Source organism: Phyllostomus hastatus, unplaced genomic scaffold (assembly GCF_019186645.2).
Source record: "Phyllostomus hastatus isolate PE091 unplaced genomic scaffold, TTU_PhHast_1.1 phas_contig_283, whole genome shotgun sequence".
NCBI classification, from domain to species: domain Eukaryota; kingdom Metazoa; phylum Chordata; class Mammalia; order Chiroptera; family Phyllostomidae; genus Phyllostomus; species Phyllostomus hastatus.
In genome coordinates, this window is record NW_025333833.1 from 19,502,041 (window position 1) to 19,525,187 (window position 23,147).

General features: G+C 46.4%; 1 protein-coding gene across 4 annotated transcripts in view; it reads left to right on the forward strand.

Moving 5' to 3' along the window:
- The first annotated feature begins 20,172 nt into the window (after window positions 1-20,172).
- PLXNA2 (plexin A2) overlaps window positions 20,173-23,147 on the forward strand; it is a 210,439-nt gene continuing 207,464 nt past the window's right edge. For all 4 annotated transcript variants that reach the window (XM_045838402.1, XM_045838401.1, XM_045838403.1 and 1 more), the window contains exon 1: window positions 20,173-20,836. The gene's annotated coding sequence lies outside the window, so the exon portion shown is untranslated. The remainder of the gene's footprint in view (window positions 20,837-23,147) is intronic.

Consider the following 23,147-nt stretch of genomic DNA (forward strand, 5'->3'; position numbering starts at 1 on the left):
TTTTTTGGTAATGAGTTCAATTCACATGAAAAGCCAGAAGCTGCTTCTGAGGCATTTAGGTAAGTCCCAGGCAACACTTCTGCCGATGCCACTTGCCCAAGAATTCCTTGCAAGCCCCCAGGCCACTTAGACTCCATTTCTTCCAGACCATTCTCAACACTCCAGAATAAGTCACATACTAAAAATCAATGGGAATATTCCAATAGGAAGACTTCCAAAATCACCAAAGACTTGAATTACCTTTCCATAATTGGGAAAGTCCACCAAATAGCAGAGAAATGATCTTTTTATTTTTCCCCTGACTTGCCAATCGAAACACTGTCTGCTCCCAATCTGAGGCATGTCACGAGGCCTGTTCCCAACGAGCTCAACTCCTGTAATTGGAAGCAGCCCTGCCTTGCCTTTGGTCTTGGGTATTTTCATCATTGGACTGTTGGAGCCAAGACATACATTTTGCCAAGGAAAACTTTCCTTTGAAAACCCCATCTTATCCAAACAGAGTTGGAATTGACTTTTGGCAGTTCCAAAGATAGTTCTAAGTTATGAAAAATAGTACACATGTTTCAGGCAATCTATGAGATTGTCCCCAATCTGAAAAAAGCAGCCTTGCACTTGAATTCATCTTTCCTTCCTGTGAATGGATAAAGACAATGTACCTGTAACCACTTCAGAGAGAGCCAAGCTAATTGGCCCTTTGCAGCCACCTCTCCAGTTCTTCTGACTGTGACCCCCAAATCTTTCCATTAAATGAGGCTTGTGAGGCAAAAGAGCAAGAGGTGTTTCAGTGAAAGGGAAGATCTGGGGTACAGAGACATTTAGTTGTACTCTTCAAGGGGAGGCATTTGAATTCCAGCTCTTGCAAGATTGCATTCTGGGGAAGGTTTGGTCCATTTTGGAGACCTGGTGACCCTGGACAACTTATTTGACCTCTCTCTGCAGTGTTAACAAACAGGGCATTTGTGGACATCATTTACCTCCTGAAGCTGCAGAGTGAGTCTTCATAAAGAGAACTATGTTTATACCCACAAACTAATGAAAACATTTTGCAAATACTCAAACCAGTTATCTGACCTAGAAAACAGAGGGTATGCCACCCCTAGACAGGCTACTGCAGGATAAGGGAGACAGGGCCTCTCTTGAGGAATTCCAGGCTCTGTGAATCCTCTGCCCTGTGCTGCCTCACCCTAGGTTCCTGTTTCTCTGCTAGTTGCCTTTGCAGCTCCTGGAAGTGAAGACTCTATTGCCTCACCACACTCTCAGGACAGTCAATTTAGTGGGGAAGAAAACTTAGAATCATAGAATCTCATAATTAGGCATAACCTTAAAGCCCATTTAGTCAGGTTATCTATATGCCAGAACACCTGCATAACACAGTACACCACCAGCAATACAACTATGGCCAATGGGATAGCTCGCGCTGCAGGGCTTGGCAGAGCCACATCATCTCAAGGGTAACCAGCCACCGAGGCAGACAAACCAACTCTGCCAGTGTAGGGGATGAGGGGTGGTCAGGATCAGGGGCTTAGACTGCCTGAAGTTAGACTCTCTGAGTTCAAACTCTGGTTCCACTGTTTACTCCTAAGTGACCTTGGACAACTTGCTTGACTTGTCTTCCTCAGTTTTTTATCTGTAAAACAGAGACAATGATAATACCTACCTTATTTTGGTATTTGTGAAACACCTCAAATATTGGCTGACTGAGATCTTCATTTTAGAAACCTTTTTCTTGTAGGTCACTTTATATATACACAAAAGCATAATATCAACATGGCATATCAAAGTAGCATAATGAATGCCTCACCTATTTTCAACAATGATCAACACATGGTCCTTCTTGCTTTATCTTAACTCTACCCTTTCATCCCAAACCTCTATTATTTTGAAACAAATAATATTTCATCTTTAAATATTTTGGTATATATCTCTAAAAAGGTGGACTGTCTGCAAAATTTATAGCATTATCACACTCCCCAGAATTATTAAAAAATTCTACAAAATTAAATATTAATCATTATGTCTCTTTCTCCCTCTCTTTTCTCCTCTGTCAGATATTTTATATATAGGTATATAATATAACAAGTCCAGTCCTGGCTGGTGTGGCTTAGTGGATTGAGCACCGGACTACAAAGCAAAGAGTTGCAGTCTGATTCCCAGTCAGGACACATGCCTAGGTGGAGGGCCAGGTCCCCAGCAGGGGCATGCAAAGCAATCACACATCAATGTTTCTCCTTCTCCCTCCCTTCCCCTCTCTCTAAAAGTAAATACATAAAATCTTTAAAAAATAATTTTTAAAAAGGTGTACACATTGGGTTTTTAAGTCTCAAGTCTCTTTAATTTGTAGGTTTCCCCCTTAAATTATTCTTTACTATTTTTCCCCTTGCAACTTTTTTGGTATGAAATTATATAATGTATTGAATGATGTCTCTGACAGTCTGCATTTTGTTGATTGCACATCATTTAATATGTCCCTCTGTCCCTCTGCATTTCTTGCAAATTGATAGATCTGCAGGATTGAGTGATAGAGTTTCAGTAATTTGATGAGACAACTTCATGGGTCATGGTAAATATTTCTATCAGGACATCAACAATGTCTGATTGGTTCTTTTGTTGTGATGTTAGCAGTGTCAACGATCATTGTCTGAATTTATTAACTCATTGTCGGGTTGCCAAATAAAATACAGAATGTCCAGTTACATTTGAATTTCAGATAAAAAAAAACTAACAATTGTCTTGTGTAAGAATATACCAAATGTATTTACCCAGGTAATTATTTGGTTTTAATCTGAAATTTATACTTCACTCGGGGTCCTATGCTTTTATTTACTAAATCCAGCAACCCTAAGTAGGGGCTGCAAAATGATGACATTCTAATTATATGATTCCTTTTGCATTTGTTAGCTAGAAGACTTCAGTAAAGAGAAACTTCCCCTCATCTCTTAGATAGCCCTGAAATACAGACCATACATGAAAAGCAGAATAAATGATTGATTTTTTTCTTGTATTCAATATTTATCAGTTTCAAAATAATGATACTCCCTTCAGTACCAATAGAGGTAGTATGATAGATTCACAGACGTGAATACACTGGTTGTAAATGTCAGTCCTTTGTAGTTATTACCCTCTCTGGTGCTTACATGCTCTCATCTCTAGTCAGCAAGAATCCAGTCTGGCCAGCTCCTGAGTCCTTTTGGCATGATACCAGTAGTGGTTGAAATTTAGTCTTTATTCTGGTATGACAAGATTTTCCAGACTAATCTTGTATGTTTCCTGCCCTGAATCTGGAATCAGACACTTCTTTAAGAAATCTTGTGTTTTAGGAGAAAACGGTATTTAGAAAACATAATCTGAGAGCTAGGGGTACTCTGTGCTACAAACTGTTTGTTATTTTTAGGTCTTTTCAAGAGATAGAGCCCATAAACATGTATTTTTAAAAGACAATATGGATCATGAGTTCATTATGGTATTTCCAATACAAATGCAGAATCACAGGTTTTTCTTCACCTCATCGATTTCACATCTGTGTTTCTTCTCCCAGAATAAAAATTCCTGTTCTCAGTAACATTTACATAGCTAATTATATACAGCACATATATAGCAGATCCTCAAATATATAGTAGATCCTCGAATAACGTCATTTCATTCAACATCATTTTGTTGTAACATTAATGAGATACCATGGGAACGTAACACTTATTTATACCAATAAGCCTATGGAGGAGTTCTATCAATGACATTAAGTGAGGACTTGCTGTATACTACAACCTCAGAATAACAATATCAACACTACCACAAACAATATGATTGCTAAAAATAGCTTAAGGTCTGTTTCATCTTGTGTTTATTTTTGTTTTTAGGGTATATCCTATTAAGAATATAAAAAACTATATATTTGGTTTTTTTAAGTTACTTAAAATACTTTCTTTTGTGGTTTTGCTCCAACTAGATATACAGTTACATTCACTTTTTAAAAAAATTTAGTTTCTAAATTTCTAGAAACCACTTTGTTGTATTTTGTTTTAAAATTTTGTAAAAATATTTACATAGTTCCAAGGACAAATCAATAAAATGTGGCATATTCAAAGAAGTTTTGTGCTTATCATGGTCTTCTCCACGCTATTCCCTCTCTTTTTTTGGAGGTAAAACATGTTGTTTTTGCAATTTATCCTTCATTGGTTCATCCTGCTATAATTACTTTAAGAAAATACAAACCTATATCTGTACTCTCCTCATTTTTCAAGGCTCAGCTCCAATATTACTTCTCTAGGCCTCAGCACCAAAAATAGAGTGCTCATCAAGTTAATTACTGCCAGAAGTGTATCTGGCCCGACAATATACCGGTATGGTCACATGAACTGTACATAGCCTTCATTCTGATTGTTCACTTCTCTGCTTTAATCGTTTGGTGTCTGAGCTTTATCTGATTACAGTTCATTGCATTCACATCTGTCTCCCTTGGTAGGAAAAATTGCTAGGCTTTCCTTGAAAGCCAGGACCAGACCAGCCCTTACATATTTTTTATCTTCCATACAGACACAACCTCAATGAAAACCTGTTGAACTGAATGCACAAATCAGTGCCTCTTAGCCCTGGATAAGCACCCAATGTACCAATCCAGCCATTTCAGTTTTTTAAAAGTATAGGCTGCAAAGATCTAACCCAAGAGTCACTGAATCAGAATCTCTAAAAGTGATCACAGAGAATCTTAACTAAATAATAAGGCATGACTCAATTACACAAACAGTGTGGTAGCCATTGACCAGCAGCCACTCGGTACAAAAACCCAGGTGGAACAGAAATAGCACTTGCAGTCAATGGTTCTTTGTAGTCTCCCCTCTGCTCTTTAAGATGGAGTGATTCTGTATCGGCAATGCAGATACAGAATCCTTTCCTCAAAAGGAAAACTTAGCTGGTCCTTTCATTTGCCCTGATGATTTTCACAAAGAACTGGGGAGACTGGGTTTATGCCTTTGAGAAAAAATTGGTTGCATATAAAGGTTGATTACTTGTTAAGGTCACAGTGTATCAACACCTAGAATGAAGCTGGCTGTGTGACCTTCTGGCCCAGAGCTCTGTCACTATCAACAAACAGCTGCTTCCTTTTACCAATCTTAGCATCACTCAAGGGCAGAGATGACATAAATGTTCCTGGCCCTCTACAGGCACTCCCATTCCCTGGCAGGACTTGAGAACCAGCAGGGTTTTAAAGATCTAATTCAATCCCTAAGGTGAGGAACCTGTGGCCTGGATCAGCAAGGCAGTCAAAGGCAGGGCTACACTAGAATCTGAGGCACATTCCTGGTTGGTCAGACTCTTTGTTTCCCTTGCTGCATGGACTCATCTGCTCTTGCACCACCATAGCTAACAGCCAATGAATTGAAGCAGATGGTCGGAATGATGCTAAGTTAGAGTTGTTGACATCTAGTCTCAGCCTAATGTCACATTTCTGCAACTATGCAAAAGCAAGAATCAGACCCTACTCCGCTTGTCTAAGCTTTGGTGACAAAAGCCGTCGCTAGATCTGTATCCAGGAAGTACACCCAAAGTGAGCTGTGAGGAAGAGGGGGGAGTGGGCTGAGAAAGGATTATCTTTTCCTCCTCCAATAACTTTAAATGAGCTCTCTCATTTGCTTTTTCTTGATTATCTAGCAGTGAAAAGAGTTAGTGTGGGGAGGGGGCAGATGGTTGGGGATGGTGCCCCCAGAAGGAGCCTCACAGTTGGCTTCCTCCAAGTCTGCCTTTTCACTTTTATCCCCAGGGATCTACAGGCCAGAGACAGTCTAATTTGTGTCGTGGAGAAAAGAGATGGGGGCTGAGCTCTATAGAAATAAGGCTTAGGTTTTTCTTCCATTGTGCCAATGTACATAATCCTTGCCATTCTCTGTCTCCTGGCCACAGCTTGAACCAAAGACAAAAACTGGACGTGGTCCCCTTGGCTATTTTGGAAAGCTCTAGGGAGGGAGTCATCACAGCAATCAGATGCATCAGTTCAACACAACAGATCTTTTTCAGTCACAAGCAGTGTGCACACACACAGCACACACTAATACAATCGTCTATCTCAGCGGACTTTCCCGAGCTCACTCTGGCCTCCCCGGCTTCCACAGTGTGAGTCAAAGCAAAGAAAGTATTCGAGCCACAAGGTTGAGGTTGTGGGGTGGGGGATGTAGGAAATGACAGAGGGTAGGCAAGTATGCTGCTGAACTTGAACGTGTGCCAGATAAGGGGGCCAACGGTCTTTGAAGGCAAAAGTCTCATAGCAATGCTAATCATGAGTATTTAGTGTGTGTGTGTGTGTGTGTGCGTGATAATTCTGGGTCTCTTTTTCTCACTGGGATGCACACAAAACTAGATGTGGGATAGGAGCCTCCCAGATGCTCACAATATTGCCATTGAAAAAGAGGTTAGCTGTAGAGCCTCTGTCCAAGGCTTTTGTGGAAATCATTGCTTTCACTGGATTGAAGCATGAAAGAAAAATTTAGACTAGAATTTAAGAATCTTCGAGGCTAAAAGTACTGTAAAACTGTAACAGGCAGCAGGAGTATCGGTAATATGCTCTAGACCTCTTAAAAGTTGCAAGATGATAATGTTACGGGACAGACCCAGGAGGGTACAAATGATATACTATTACCAAATGGACCCACCCTTGTGCTCTGGGGGTGTCCCTGCACTAGATTCGCCTTGCCCGCTGCCAGGGAAAGACGTCTCTCAATGCCAAAGACTGGTGAAAAGGAATGGGATTATTTATTTAAAGAGTTATACAAACTTAAGAGTAATGACTTAATGTCTTCAATTGAGATCCCGAAGTCCTTTAGAATACCCACAAACACATAGTCCTTCCTTCCCCCTCTGCCCAGTCCGGGGTACTCTATCTCAGAAAAAGAAATAGAAATCTGTGGTTCTTCTCTGCCCAAGCTGTGTGGTCTCAAAAAAAACTGCACATGGCTACCACTGCTGGGTTTAAATCCCAGCACCAATCTTCCTTTGCCATACCATTTTTGACTCCTCCCACAACTGGCCACAGCTGCCAACATTACCATATTTTTCCAGCTTTACTGGCCTGTCATAGTAAGTCTGGGCAGGTGTGGCCCCATGGCATGGAAGCAATCATCTGCAAGCTTTTACGCAGGTGCTGTATCCAGAGGGAGTTGCCTACCAGTTACATTATGGGTTGAAGTCACTTCTATCCCCCTGGCTCAAAGCTTGGCCACAGCTATTTAACATATCTATGAAACCAGTCTAAGGTTATAGATATGTTAAATGACCATTCTAGAGGTTATCTGCAAAACTGTTTCTATTCAAAACAACTCTCAATGGCCCTGTTCCATGTGTCCCATCCCCCAGCTCAGACTTGTGGAGATGAGGACATCCTATATATATTTTTTCTAATATTTCCTGCACACCGAGTTCTGGACCCCATTACAAATCCCTATTTGCAACACCCCCCCGCCCCCGGGCTGTACCCTGTTACAGTAAGTGCCTTATTGAATGGATACAAAGAAATAAAAAATGACCACTTACTGAGTTGATGTAGGACATATTTTTATAGAGAATGTAGTGGGGTTGAATTGTGTCCCCTAAAAGATACATTCAAGTCCTAATCTCTAGTGCCTCAGAATGTGACCTTATTTGGAAATAGTTTTGCAGATGGGATCAAGCTAAGATGAGGTCATACTGGAATAAGGTAGGCCCACATCCAATGACCGGTGTCCTTATGAGAAAGCCATGTGAACACACAGGCATGCACAAACACACATGAGGGGAAGATGGCCATGCGAAGACAGGGGCAAAAATTGGGGTGATGCACCTATCAACTAGAGAATGCCAAAGATTATGGACAATGACCAGAAGCTAGAAGAAACACAGAAGATTGTTTCCTAGAGCCTTCAAGAAATCCACAGCCCCAGTGGAACCCTCTGAGAGAACAGAGAGTCATTTCATACCCCTCAGTTTGTGGTCCTTTGTTATGACAGCCTTAGGAAACTAATACAGGGTGAAACTAAGTGGCGTGCAGGATCTCTTTCAACTGCAGTAGGCTACAGTCTTAAATTCGTGGGGGTTTCTTTGTTGTGAGTTGACACAGAAGCATCTTTCTGGACTGGTTTCCACACCATCCTATCGTGAGACAGAGGAAAGCACATCTGTAACTGAGATATAGGGAACTGCAAAAGCTATTGTAGATCCTGCAGAGAGAACCTCAGCCGGACTCTCCTTTCCACAAAAAAGGGTTCATACTACAACACTCTCACACACATGCTCCCTTCCTCATCCTCCTGTGAAAAACAACTGCACACTTTGTGCTCAATCTCGGGGACAGGAACCAGACCCCAGTCCCCAGGGCTGTCAAGTAGGATTCCTTACTCAGGAGTGCCGTTCACTCCCAAACAATTAAGATAATCCAATCAGCGTTGCAGACAGCACACACGCTAATGCCATTAGAGACAAAATCTCCCAGGGCTGTGGGGGGAGGAGGAGATGGGGGACAAAGCAGAGTGGGCTCAGTCTCAAGATCACTGTGGTCTTTAGTCTGAGTTACCTGAGACAGATGGTCCTGAAGCAACGACAGCGTTCTCAGGGGCAGGCACCATTGCCATCCTCCAGGGCAGCCATGGCCAAAAGTAAAGATGGTGCATGTTAAAAGACACGGATTCATCCAGAGACTTGCAGGGGAGCCCATGTGTCTCCGTGAATGGTGCATCGGGCAAGACTCAGTAGATCTTGTTTTGAACACATTTCTCCATTTATCTGCTGCATCCCCTTGGGCAAAGTACTGACTCTCCTAAACCTCCAGTTCCTCTTTTGGAAACTGGGACAACTATCCAACTTTCTATCTTTTTGTGTTGTTCTGAAGAAGGAAATGTATCAGGATCCAGTGCTCCCTGCTTTACGGAGGAGGAAAAGAGGTGACCTGACTTCCCCAAGGCCACACCACCAGTTAGTGACAGACAGGGGCTATCACAGAATAACTGTCCTGTAAGGGGTGATTTTTCTTGTGCCAGATGCCATGGCTTACGAGACTCTCATTTAATTCTCATAACAACACTATGATGTGCACATTCTTTTCCTGTTGCTCCATTGAGGAGATTGAAGTCAGCAAGAGGTTAAATAACTTTGCTGAGACCACGGATGACTCAGTGACAGAGTCAGGAATCAAACCCACTCTGGACCCTATTCCCTTAGTGGCTGCGATTGAACCCGCAATTGTTTCAGTCTACGCCTGCTTCAAATGTCCGTGAAAACATTACCAATGGTAACCTGCTGTACATATTATTACATTAATTATTAATATTAACTGTTAAATGTTAGTGTGCTAAAAAGAAGTGGGAATTAGTTGGACTTTGAAGCTCATCAAAAGCACAGAGGTGATTCATAGGTCCTGGGATGAGGTGGATATAAAAATTGCAAAGCAATTTGGCACGTTCTTCTGTCAAAGGGTCTTTTCTGAGCTCATCAGTCAACAGGAATCAGAGGATAGTACTTTGTTTCAAGAAGGCTAGAGATGCTAGTGGCTGTCCCTGAAGGTAAAACTCATAGGAAACTGAAGATATTTCTAATGTCTCAAAAGAGACGCTTGGTCTCCTGACATCCCCTGTGTCGCCATGCTCCTGTATGAAAGAGACCCAGATCGGCTGAGCAGCGCTGGATGGCTCCTGGTGTCAGTCTTGGACAGGATTATGTGTGTTTGCCAGTCCAGGTCTGCAGTCTGACCCCAGTGTCAGAACCAAGACCTTCCAAGTTTGGTTCCATAATGTTTTAGCCAGTTTTGATGGGCTGGAGAAAAGTTGGAGTTACATGAGATTGATAAATAACTTTTACTTTCCATGTAAGGTACAAGAGAAACATAAGGCATGGTCCCTGCCCAGGAGGAATCTGCAATCTGATGAGAACAATGATGTGCTCAAGTTAAGCACTCTGATGAATAACAAGAGAGGTTAGAAGGGGTTGAAATAAGGCAGCACAGCAGAATGGGAAGGACCTTGGACTTGGAATTAAAACACCTGAGCCCCAGTATCTTCTCTGATGCTTCCTGGACATGTGATCCACACATTACTGAAACTCTCAGCTCTAAAATGGGTAAAAAAAATGGCAGATGCCACTAATAAAGGTAATTCAGCAAATATTTATGAAGTGACCTCTCTCTGCCAAGCTTACCATAGACAGGAACAAGTTCACAAGTTCTTAAACACAGTATGACCATAAAGTACCCTTAGCAAAGATTGAAAACGATATTGTAAGAGAGATGAGTCTTCAGAAAGTCCTAAAGATGGTTCAGGCTGTGGGAAAGGAAGAAGGGGAATGACACGTTCCAGGATGCAGGAATACCAGGCAGAAGTTCAGGGGATACAATGGGCTCAGTGATCTCGAAAGACTGAGAGGGGACCCATGTGCCTGAGGTGGGTGGGTAGGGGTTGTTAGAAATGCGATCGAGTGCAGAGGGCAAGGCAAGATTATGAAAAACCTTGAATGACGGCCTTTAAGTCCTCTGATATTATGGTTATGGGTGTTATTTTTGTTCAAGGGAAGAAAAAAGAAAAGGAATGCATGCTGCTCACCCAAACATCAGGACATTCTGTTCCTCTGTGATTGTGCTTCGTGAAAATGCTCTCCAGCAAAAAAGAAAAAGAATGATTAAGGGGAAAAATAACTGGAGCCACATTCATTTCAGCTCCACTGAAAGCACAGCAGGAGGAAGTAGCTGTGTTTGCCAAACTCCAGAAAAGAGACACAGTTGATGGGGGGGGCGGGGGCGGGAGAGGGCGAGGCAGGGAGGAGGAGGGGTCCAGTTTTGTTTTATTCTCTCAAGAAGATATTGTAAATAATGGCGAGGTTTACTGCACGGAAGGGGAAATTACTCTGACAGGGCCCTTTTAGGAAGGAAAATGGAACTAAATACACAGGGACTCCCCGGCGCTGAGGTTTCCCCTTTGCTGTCATAAGTCATCATTGAATGAAGCCAATCATTTCAAAATAGTGCCTTGCAGTTCTTCCATTGTCGTGATTAACCCAAGGTAATAATTATTAGCCACACTGAAAACTGCGGAGACAAGGTACCGCTTGCTGCCAGTCTCTGAAGGCCCAGGTTTTCTGAAACCAGGACAGTTCCCCGTCATTCCACCAGGGGGCGTTGATGTCCTCGAGAGACCATAGAAGCCTTTCTGCTCTTCACCTCTTTCCGGAGCTCGGGATCTGTGCCTCACGCATCATGGCCAGTAGCAAGGGCTGGGATCTGCCCTCATTCCAGGACCTTGTGGAACCGCGCAGAATAGGAATTCCACGAGAAAGAGAGGAGGCTGGAGGGCGAGGTGAGTGGGAAAAGAAGGGAGAAGGTAAATATCCAATACCTGATCATTCCAGACTCTTGGCCTTTGAAACATCAGGAAATATTGTCAGCTGAATGGATCGAAGGGGTTGGAGCCACCTATGACTCAGAAAGACTCATAACACCAGAACCCTGATCAGAAGAGTTTGTCAAAGGAAGCAAAGAGAGAACAATCATCCAACTTGAGACAATTTAAAGGTGAAATCTCCACTCTATCCCTGGACTGCACTCCTGCCTCGATTTTTTAAGGGTTTTTTGTTTTTGTTTTTGGTGGTTTGTTGTTTTTTTTTTTTTAAGTGTGTCCAATGTCCCTCCTCCATTCTCCAAGGAGAGGCTTGGAGAGATGACTGTGCGACTATCCTGGGAGAGAGAGGAAGATCCGGCATGATTTCTACTTTTTACAGATGGGGAAATCAGAGCCAAAAAGAGGGGAGGTGACTTGTGCCAGACCAGGAAACAGCAGGGGCAGGATTAGAAACCAGGTCTCCTGACACCCAAGCTGGGGGTTCCAACCTCTGTGTTTGGATGAAAATAGCAGTTTTCTCATTGAAACATAGATTCTGAGTGAATTGAAGCCATTTTAGAAAAACCATACTGTGACCCCAGAGAAAGAGGAAGACAGTCAGAAAAGAAGGACAGAAACAGAATTTCTCTCGCTGATCTTTTCTCCCCATTTCCTGTACGACCCTGATCATCCAGCAACAGAGTGATTCACAAAGGGAACAATAATGAGCTCAACACCACACTGGCTTTGAAGGGAAAGTATGGGTATTTCTTTCTAGGAATTCAAAACTCAGAGTACAGAAAACAATATGAAAGTGTTTTTTTTTTTTCTTGTGGCCATTAATTGCTTCATGATGTTGGTGATGACGCAGTTGATTCCTGCCTGCCAAGAGCTTGTGCCATTTCTGGATTTTCTTTTTAGACCTAAGTTATTCACACCCTGCCCTAAATTCACAGTGTTGAAGCAGGCACTGGGTTTGCACCTGGACGTCAGGGTATTTGATTTATTTCAACAGTGTGCTTATTTGTTTTTGCACGGGGCAATGGACTCTACTCTCTGGCAACCCGTCTCTGAGCAAGGCCTCACTCACTCCCCAGGGCTCCGGACCAGCCCCCACCTGTCTGGTTTGAGGCCTCCCAGACTGCCCCTGACTCCCAACCCTGTGCTCTGCACAGCCTCAGCAGCCTGTCTAGCCATGCCTACCAACCTCTGTTCGTCACTCTCATCTCAGAGGGCTGCAGGCCCGGGGAGAGCCTGGCACTATTATTAGGGACTCCAGATATCAGTGAGGAAAGAGGAGTTGGGGCTAGCGAGAGCTTCACATTCTGTCCCTGAAGAACCTGCAGTCAGAAACAGGAAGAAATTCTTCTGCCATCATTTTTGTCTTTTTTTTCTTCACTAATTAGGAGGAGATGTAAGTTCAATTCTGTTGGGGTTTATAGGGCACCAATGCAATCAGGGAGATGGCAGACACTGGCGTTTTGCTCACTCTGCTCCCTGTGGACCCTCACATATACCGGCTGGCATGCTGTCTTTAAAGGGTGGAGCACGTTGCACCCAATTATCCCATTAATTTGGAAAGGCAGGCATGGTCACATATGTGGTAAGTGGCATTGTGCAGGGCAGAGGTGACATAAGCTAGTGGAGATCTGCATGGTTGGCAACTTCTTTCTCTGGGCCAACTCTCATTGTTAAACACATACACCCTGCAAAGTAGACGAGAATTGAGCTCATTAGTATGATTGCTTATAACAATCATGATAATGATCGTAACATGCACTCCTTTGTAAGAGAAAATGACACCCCTGACCCTCAGTGAGAAGCTCAGGGAGGCTTTGCTGGACACGGATGCATCTGGGGGGCCCTCCTGATGCAGGGGCTCCAGGCCGACAGCTGGGTGGGTGCTAAGAAGAAGGATGCGGCTCTTGCCTACCATTTTCTGGCATTCAAAGTATGGACTCCCCTTTGTCATCACTTTCTCCTCCTTCAGAAGAGGGCAAACGCTAGAGAAAATGGATGTGAGGTCAGATAAACCTCGTTTCAAACTCCGACCATACCGCCTCCTACCAGGGTGATCTTGGAACCAGTCACTTGACTTTCTGCTCATCGGTTTCTGTATCAGCAAAATGGGGTGATAACACCCACCTTGTAAGATTATACTGGTGAGGATTAGGCATCCTATTGGTCTACCACCAAGCACTGCGATTGAAACAGGGTGGGCACCCAATAGTTTCTAGTACTTACCATTGTTATGATAAGTTTAAGCACAGAAGGGAAGGCATCATTTTATCTAAAGGAAGAAACCTGGACAAAACTATTCCTTTCTACCAGTTCTAAAAGTTTCCGATCTCAAAGGAATAAACTGGACCATCTTTATCCTGTCTTTCTCACTCCCACCCTAGACGGCCCTGGGTAGGCCTGCCCATGACACACTGAATCCTCAGAAATCTGGGAGCGCAGCCCCAGCTGAAGCTCTGAGAGCAACTGTCATCTGAACCAGGCTGAGCCATGGAACCCACGAAGTTACAGATGGGTCTTCCTAGCTGGTGGGGGCTGCCGACCCCAAAAGCGCATCTTCATAATGCATCTCAGGCAACAAGGGGCTGTGCCATTGTAGTTATTGTTCAGTAGAAGGGTGTTCTCCAAGGCATTGTGAGCACTCCTCTTCCTCTCTGCCCGCCTGGGGGGCGGGGGGGGGGTGCGTGTGGACTGCCTGGCGATGAGAGCCAGCTCCAACATGAACGTGCTTTGTGAGTCCATATGGGAAGGTAACTGGACAGAGTCTTTTCAGGTCTGTAGCATTTTCCAGTGGAGGCATGGAGGAGAAAGAGGGACCCTGAAATGACAAGGAAATGATGCAGCCACCCTGATGCAAACAGTATATCTAACGAGTCAACTATTTTTCCTTGAAAACTGAACCGGAGAATGAACTGAAGTGAGGGCAGTAGAGAAGTGGGTCTGGCTCTGGAAGAAACTCGTAGATGATAAGACAACACCCCCATGCATCATATAATGCTTTCCAATTCCCAGCCGGTATCTTATTTGATTTTTGTGAAGCAGAGTCTGCAAGGCAAAGAATGTTATTTCCACTTTATGGATGAGGAAACTGGGGCACTAAGAGACTTAGCGAGGGATTACATGACCAAAGGGATGATGTCTCCATTTCAGAAATCTCTTTTTAAAAAAATAAGGCTGGAACACCCTTCCTCAGACCCTCACTGCTATGCGTAGAGCAGAGACAAAAGTCACAAGCTGTCACTCAGCCCTCACAGTCCTCGCCTGAAGCCCATTTGAGTCCAGAGACCCTTCGCCTCCCCTGCCCCCACCTTACCTTGCACTGCAGGATTCTGCAATTGTTCCAGGGACACATTTAAGTAGGTTTAGAGCCGTGGCTAGCTGGGCCTCACAGAGACTACTATCTTTTTTCCCAAGCAACAATTTAGATGGATGGAAAGAGGGAGGGATGTTAGGGAAAGAGGGAGAGGTATACAGAGACATAAGCTCCACTTCTGGGAGGTTTAGCAAGAAAGGAATAAAATCCTGCCTTGTTGTATTTGGAGCCTTAACAGGCTTGTTGCTGTTTGCAGTGCATAGGAAAGTGGGATTTGTGAAGGGATGAGTAGGGAGGAGAGAGGAGGGGGACATCTTTATGAATGGTGCTGAGAATCCTGGAGCAGGTGCTCTGTTGCTGTGTGTGCCCTGGGCCCCTGTCCCTCTAGCCCAGGCTGAGGCCCGCCACGCTGGCATCCCAGCAGCTCTCCCTTCCATTCATGGGACTTGGCCCACACACTCCTGTCTGGCCCGTCAGACCAAATCTCTTTGTTCCCAACAATGTGGGGGGTAAGGAGACTGCTGCTTCTGCACTGCAGCCGCCCGACAGTGTCTGCTGGGAGAAGGAGAAGTATGGCATGGGAGAGAGAGGGCCCACCCACAAGGGCCAATCTCAGGGTCAGGGCAAGTGAAAGATGATGTGCAATTTAGAGCAGAGATTGATCAAGTTGGTGGTGGCATCCATGGTCTCAGCTCTGAGAGCCAGATGCCAGCCTGGGAACAGAGATCTCTCCCTCAGAGATCACACGCTGACACTGGCAAGCCCACTGGCCTCCAGGCCACAGGTCCAGGCACATAATCTCCCAAGCCCAGCCCCCATTCTGCTCCAGGCACCCTAAATATATGCACACACACTCGCAGACAGCATTCATTCCCATGCTGAGCACTGATGGCTTGCCACCTCCCCCCTACCCTAAGCAAGCAGACTTAATGCTGAAAGCCTGCCAGAATGTGGCCAGCTTCCAGCACCAAAAATACCTCTTGTGATCCAAGGGGCTACCCGTACGGGCATCTATTTGTGGGGCTGGAGCTACTGCTGTGACAGAGAGAGGACTCACCCTGGCATCGGCCAGTTACCCATTGGGGCCTATTCTCCCCAAAGTCTTGGGCTTGCTGACAAGGGCCTGAGGAGGCCTGCTCAGCCAGACTTGCCCTCTGCAGGAGAAATTCGTACTCATCTCTCCCAGGGAAAATTCAGCTCCATTCCAGAATGCTGTTGCTCTGTTCTCTCCCACTTCTAGCCCCTTCCCCCAGCCACCCATCTAGTGACAAGCAAAGCAGAGACCTGGGGCTTGGGGGCCACAGATGACTGTAAGAATGGGTTCCAGGAGCACTGTGACTGGTGGAGGTGGGGAGTTTGGGGTGGAGAAGGACCCTGCTGAGTTTTTGAGGACTTGCCCCAAATGATGATTTTATATGTTGGGTTGGCCAAAAAATCCCTAATTTTTTTCCGTAAAATGAAAGACACATTTTTCATTTTCACCAATAACTTTATTGATTTGGATATTCTGAGTACAAGGTCTGTCCAGAAGGTATCCAGCCATGTACCATGAAAAATAGAGGCATTCATTGAAGAAGATTCAAGATAAAAGAAACATTGTACATAGGATGATGACACCTCAGCCCCCTTTCAAAGTAGGCACCTTGGGACCTCACACAGTTCTCCCATTGACAGTCTGAAGTCTTTTCCCTTTCAAAAGTGATTTTAGTTTTGGGAAAAGCCAGAAGTCGAAGGACGCCAAATCTAGGCTGTAGGGGGGCTGAATCACTTGAGTGATTTGATGTTTTGCCAAAAAACTCTGCGTGAGACATGATGCATGAGCAGGCGTATTGTCATGACGAAGCTACCAATCACCAGTTGCCCATAGCTGTGGCCTTCTGAATCATCCAAACAGTTTCCACGGAGGAATGTTCAAGCTTAACACAAAATTTGATGCACATCCGTTGCTCTACATACTCTGTCATTTGGAATGCGATGGCCACACAGTACACATGCTCACTGAACAGTATCTACCGCTCTCACTGACTAGTACAGTGAGGTTGTCATTGTTCACACATGCGCATTCCAATCCACTCTCCTTGGCTGCTGGGTTACATCAATGTCATGCAAACTGTTCTCATTATATTAATAATGGTTGGACTTTTTTCCAGACAGTCCTTGTATGTTGGCCATCTCCAGTGTGGTATAAAGTTGATTGTTCTCAATTAATGTCTTGATTTGATCATTATCAACTTCAACTGGTCTACCCAACCATGGAGCATCGTCCAGCAAGAAATCTGCAACACAAAACTTCACAAACCACTTTTGACACATTTGATCAATCACAGCACCATCTCCACACACGGCATTTGTTTGCATTTCAGTTGCGTTTTTATTGTTCTTGAAATAATAAAGCATAACATGCCAAAAATGTGGTGTCTTTTCTTCCATCTTCAATATTAAAATGGCTACACAAAAAATTCAGCAATTGTGATAATTTTTTTTTAAATGTGCACTGGTATGACAGCTCTCAACACAATCTAACAAAATTGTTTCAAATGAAGTAAAAGACAACTAAATGCTTCTAGAGCCGGCTTATGGGAAAAAAACAAACTTTTTGGCCAACCCAGTAAGACAAAGATATTCCCATCCATCCATCTATTTGATAAATATCTATCATTACCCATGACTTTCCCAGAACTGGACCGGGCTGTGTCTGTCCCTCCTAATGGAAATGAGGATAGTCTGTCTCATTTTTGCACCTCACTGTGCAAAAGCTTGGTGAGTCCCCCAATGGCTGCAGTTCGACATCAGCTGGATGGGATGGGGAAGAGAACATCAAAGTCCCAACAGACACCAGAAAACTCAAATCCCAGGAAGACACAGACAAGCCTAAAGGGAGAGAACCTGCTCGATTATTAGCATGTTTTTCTTAAAAAAATAAAAAATGTGTGGAAGGAATAATTATGTACCATATATAATTTCATCGAAGGCAGAAATCTAATAGATTCACTTTTAATAAATAATATTGGTGGAATAAATAAATAAATGAGTTGGTATCCAGTAGAGAAAGAAATTAAGATATCTGAGCACTTTGAAAGGCCAAGGCTCATGTACATTGCCATTGTCTGGGAGGATGTTATATCTAAATATCCACCGTGAACCTGAGTTGTTCTTTTCTTTATTCTCATGATGTATTGTTGTAATTATGTGCTTAACTAATAAGATCCATATTTTCTCTAGCCTATTAGGACTAAAAATATAAACAAATAATTTCCATTTTAATGATACCCTTAATTCTTCTAACATTATAGAATATGTCTATTTTAATTCCTCTAACTGTCTGAAGATTGAGGGAGACATTCCCATCTTACAGACGGACAAACTAAGGTCCAGAGATGTTAAGGCTACTTCATCCAGGGTCTCTCCCATTAGACAGGTCAGGGTCCTTTCCGTTGTCTTTTGACCACAGGCATTGCCATAATCTCACGGGACTCCCATCTCGGAGCCCGCTCAGTGGCGGTATGGAAACTGGGTAGCCTTGTGTCACTGCCATGCTGCCTGCACTGTGCTCTGCTGCCTGTCTTCTCTCTCTTTCTCCCTCGCTCTTTCTCTCCCCTTATTCAGGAAGGGAAGGGAAGGAAAGGCTCGGAGAGAGGGATGGCAGAAGTGAAGGAATCTGTTTCATTTTATCCTCTCTTGCTCTTCATTCAGGATTTATTTCCGGACCATGGGGTGGTTATTCACACAAGTGCATTCATGCAATTTAAGCATTTAAATTATGCTATAATATTCCAAAGATGCAATTAAGTCGAGGTGTGGGGTAGAGATGTGACCTTTGCCAGGGTCACACAGCATTTGATTTAGACCCAGAGGCCCTAATGGTCAGCTTCCAGCTTTATCACCTCGATATTTCCAACCCGACCACTGGCTGTCTTAGGTGCAGCTGGCCAGACTGATGTTCCAAGTATCATACAAATAGGAGAATGTTGTTCCGAAAGCTTCTAGCACCTTCTTCAAATCATCTTTCTTAACAAGTTGTGGTTTAGATGTGGCCTACCCAGAAATAAGAAGGTAGACTAGACTGCCTATATGGGGAGACAAGATCTACTTATAAAAAGAAATCAATAATAATATAGGGTAACTTACAACAATTGCATGGAGGGGTGCCAACAATAAATGCTAAAGAAGTTCAAAGAAAAGAATGGGTGTGGATCACGGCTTTGATTCTTTGTGGCTCCACAGGACACAAGCAGGACTAACCTGAAAAAGTCCCAGGGAGCCAAATTTCAACTAATTTTAATGAAGAAAGAACTTTTGAAGAATTAGATAATTTCTGTAGATGAAGTAAAGCTGAAATTTCCCCCAATTCTGTATTGAACGGGCGATTGTGCAAGATGATGGATGAGTCTAAATTTATTTTTCTTTCTTTTTTTAAGGCCCCTACTACTCTTGAGAATTTCATGTGCCTCCCTTCAGGGTTTCAGGAGTAAATTTTTTTCCTGTTTTTAATCACTGAAGACTGTGGCCAGGAGAGGGCAGTAGAGGAAGTTTATCAGAATACTTGGACGTGTAGAGTAAACTCTCCGTGCACTAATCTCCAACAGGGACTACGCAGATCTTTTGAGCTGGCTGGGGTCTGGCTTCCAGGCCCCTTTCGGAAAGCTACATCCAGAGGCTACCGAGATACCGCGACTTTTTATGTTGTTTAATCAGTGGTCGCAAGGGCACCGAAGCATGGCCATCCGGATCCAGAAACCTCTCACATTAGGTTATTAAAATAAGTTATCTTACAGCCACCTCTCTGATTCCCCTGCCAGGCGGGCTCACTGAGTCTGGGTATAGAAAGCTCCCCTCTGGTCCTTCTCCGCTTGCCAGAGGCCCAGTATCCCTAACAGAGCTGGAAGCGTGAGATTCCGAGCAAGGCTCATCTTTGCGTTATGAAAATAATAATTAATAACAACTTCAAATCTCATTTGACAGCTTGTTGGCTTCCTGAAATTCACCAGCAGAAGAAATTTGCTCCCACGGATTCCAAGACCCCCGTGTCGACCTCGTCAGGCAAGGCCGGTTCCGCCCCACTCACCCCACACTCAAATTAAAGATGAAGAGTGAGGTGTGCAGGCCGTGCGCGGTGACAGGTGATGCCATGGGTGGGGGAGCCCACGTCCCCCACTGCGTAGGTCCTGAGCTCTCCCCGCACCCGGGCTAAGCCAGCTGGGCTGACCAGGCCTGCACCCGAATTCCCAGGCCCTAGAGGATTTTCGTGCCCCCTAGCCACTTAAGGTGGCCGGTGGGTCCGGGCTGAGCTGGGCGCGGGGAGGGCAGGGGGGGCGGCCTCCCGAAGCTAAACGTGCCTCTTCTTTGTTGACAGCTGGCGAAGGAGGAAGTCAGGGAAGGCGGGGGAGGGGACAGGGGGCTGGCGGCGGCGGGCGGTGCCAGCTGCGGGCGCGGCCCCTGCGCGGCGGGCGCGCCCGGCAGGGAGGGGGTTAAGGCGCGCGGCCTCTATGATAATGAGCTGCCTGGTAATATAGGGAGGGAGGCCGGCGTGGAGAGCCTGGCCACCGCCGCCACCGCGGGAGCCGGAGCCGGGAGGAGCGGCGTCCTCGCCAGTCTGGAGCAGGAGGGCGGCTGGGCGCAGTTGCTGGGAATTCTTCTGCCGAGAGGGCAAGCGATCGGAAGGGAGCCCCCGCGGGCTGGGGAGCGCGAGTGCAGCAGACCTCCCCATAGACTGAGAAAGCCCGGTTCCCGGAGGAAATGGGACTGTGAGCGAACCGGGAGAGAGAAGGGAAGGAAGCGCCGAGATTGCTGATGTCAGAGGAGCCCGGAAAGTCGCGCTGGAAAAATCTGAAGACAGCCGGGGCTCCGCTGCTTCCCCAGGAGAGACACCGCCGGCCACCCCCTTACGCCCCCTCGGTGCCTCCTAGATCCCCCCGCGAGCCGGCGACAAGCGCCCGGTGGGGCTGCTGCGGGGCGATAGGGACGGAGGGGCGCGCGGACGAGAGACCGAGGGGCCACTTTTGGAATACAGATAAGTGGCTGGTGGCTTGACGTGGATTTTAATGAATTTCGACTCCATGTGGATGTGGTTCTCCCCGTGATTGCGAGCTGTGGGCCGCGAGAGGGGCAGCGCGCCGCCCTCGGCAGCCGGCGGCCGAGGCTGACGGACCAAAGACACGAGGACAGACAGACGTCTCGGAGCTGGGTAAGCTGCGCTCTGGTCGCCGGCTCCCTCCGCCCTCTCCCTAGACACCCGCACTCCCCGCCGCGGCTCCTCCAGCTCCCAGGCGCCTCTCCCGGGTCCTGGCCCCTGATTCCCGGGCTCGGCTGCTAGCGGCGAGTCCCCGCGCGGGCTCGGCCACTTTCACGGGCGGACTCGGAGCCCCTGCCCAACCGGGCTTCCCCGCCGGCCACCGGCTTCCCTGCCACTGGCTGCCGCTGGCGGAGGCGCTCGGCGGCGCGCCTCCCCCGCGCACCTGCCGGCGCTCTGCGGCTTTGGAGAGCATTTGGGAGGCGGAGGTGTCCCGAGAGCTGGAGCCCAACGCGGGCACACTGGGCACGAGCAAAAGAGCCCAGGGCCACTGTGGCCAGGGCTCGGTTTGGGGGCGTTCCCTCCAGTGCCAGTGCCGGAGTCCCTGGTGGCCACTGGCTATTTCCTGGGGTCCCGCGGATTTAGGAATAGAAGAGGAATGCTGCGCGGATTCCACAGGCTCAGGGAGCCGGTCCAAGGCGCTGAATGGGAGAGGTGCTCCCTACCTTCTCGGTCCCTCCTCGTGGTCACACACCCATCACCACCTTCCCTGGGGCTGGGCAGCAGCAGAGGGGTGGGAACTGAAGTGGAAGCTTGCTCGGGATACAAGAGGCTCCACTGTGGGCCCCTTCTTGCCCCACCCCACAAGTGATGTGGGCATCTTAGAAAATTCTAGCCCTTTTGATCCATCCTACAGGTAGTCGCTAAATGTTAATCATGGGCTGGATTAACAAGAGAGAGTCACCAGAACCGTCATTTCAGATCCCAGACAAATGTCTACCTATTTGGCATGACCCTTGCCCTAGGAGGAGCTGCCTATTCAAACTCAGGTTCAGAGGGATAGAGATAATAGGGGGAAGATAAAAGATTTGGGGTTCTAGATCAGTTAAGAGTCTAGAATGAGATCCCGCTGAGGGGGGCATTGGAAATGTGGGCAGGTCTCCTGTGGGGATCTAGTGACACACCAGCCGTGGCTGTGCAAGAGACCTAGGACACAACCAGCCTGAGGGACTGGGGCTGCCAGCTGGAGCTTCAGGGGCTTCGGGGTTCAGCAGCCTGTAGGAACCTGCAGATATTTGGGGACCCATTCATTCTCTTCCTTGTGTTCTCGAGCACAGTGAACGACGTTTCTGAGCATCTGCTCTGGGCCGGACATTTAGGGAGCAGAGTCAGCTTCAGCTCTCCCCTCCTGGCATGGAGGCAAGCCCACCCCACCCACTCCTGCCCCCTGGGCTTCTTTCTCGGACCTCGAAACTTCCCTCTTCCCTCTGGGCAGACCGTGGATTCTGGGGCCTTCACGGGAGTAAGAGAGCAAGGGGGAGAGATAGCTCTGGCTGGACGAATCCAGCTCTTCCTGACTGAAATGCGCGAGTTTTGTGCGCTCATCCTAGAAAGCTCCTGGAGTTGCTAGCAGCCCTCTCGCCTGTGTCTGACCTCCTGGCTAGAAGAGGGAACTTCCCCCCTCACCTCACAACAGCACCATTTGAACTAATTGCCTGTGATCTCTCCTCCTTGGCCTGGGGGTTAGGGGTAGAGGAGTGAGGAGAGATGGGAGGCAACCTAGGAAACTGAGACAGCCTCTGTCAAGCGACCCTAGCCAGGCTGCTTTTCTATTCCCTTCTTTGACCTGGCATCTCCGTCTGTCACCCCAACCCTTCCTCACCCTGGAACTTGCCCTCATTGCCAGTGTTCCTTTCATTCACCACCCCCCACCCCCAGCCGACTCTCTTCAGGGTCCCAATGATAAAGAGAGGGCAGTGCAGACTGCCCTCCCTGCGCCCTCACTGCTCCCTCACTGTCTTCTGCAAATTGCATCAGGATGGGGCAGATTGACTTACAAAGCAGTTAAATGGAGATGCCATTTGGATGATGTGCAGTGGAGGTGGTGCTGAGGAGCAGCAAGATCTGACCTGGTAAAGTCCCAGAAAGTCTCCTCTGCCCAGGGACCCCAACTGTGGCAAGAAAGCCCCAGTTGGTCTTCTCCTTTGATAGGACATAAGAACCAAGGTTTCTCAAAGCCTGGATTGGAGCAGGACAGGAGGCTGGCTGGCCTTTCAGACCAGGTCTAAATGAAGAGAGTAAGTGGTGGTACTGCACATTCATTGCCTGGAAGAAACCATGTCATTACAAGCTTGGTGGCCCCTGTCAGAGCTGGCCTGAATACCTACCCCTGTCCCCAAAGGACATTCACCCTCCGACCTCTTGACCATCAAAAGCTGCAGATGTGGGAAATGTAAAAGTTCACCATCCGTCTTGCTGGAGTTTG